We start from the raw sequence: 232 nt of genomic DNA, 5'->3' as shown, positions 1-232 counted from the left end.
ATATTAAGAAAATTCAAATTGTTTGCAATTTTGCATTTTAATTGTGTTTAAAGCCTAGTTTTAGGTGCAAAAACAGATGTTGAAACAAAATTTGCGTGTAATATTTCAATAATACACAACAGTGGCATAATTTCGGCCAGTTGAAATTGATTGATTTTGTCAGCCTGTACACTTTTAGGCATATAATTTAAATAATTTTAAAAAATCTTACAAAATTATTTAAACTTATCAT

This window comes from Bactrocera latifrons, unplaced genomic scaffold (genome assembly GCF_001853355.1).
Source record: "Bactrocera latifrons isolate USDA-ARS-PBARC rearing strain unplaced genomic scaffold, ASM185335v1 scaffold_86, whole genome shotgun sequence".
Taxonomy (NCBI): domain Eukaryota; kingdom Metazoa; phylum Arthropoda; class Insecta; order Diptera; family Tephritidae; genus Bactrocera; species Bactrocera latifrons.
Note: the sequence above shows the minus strand (reverse complement) of the source record.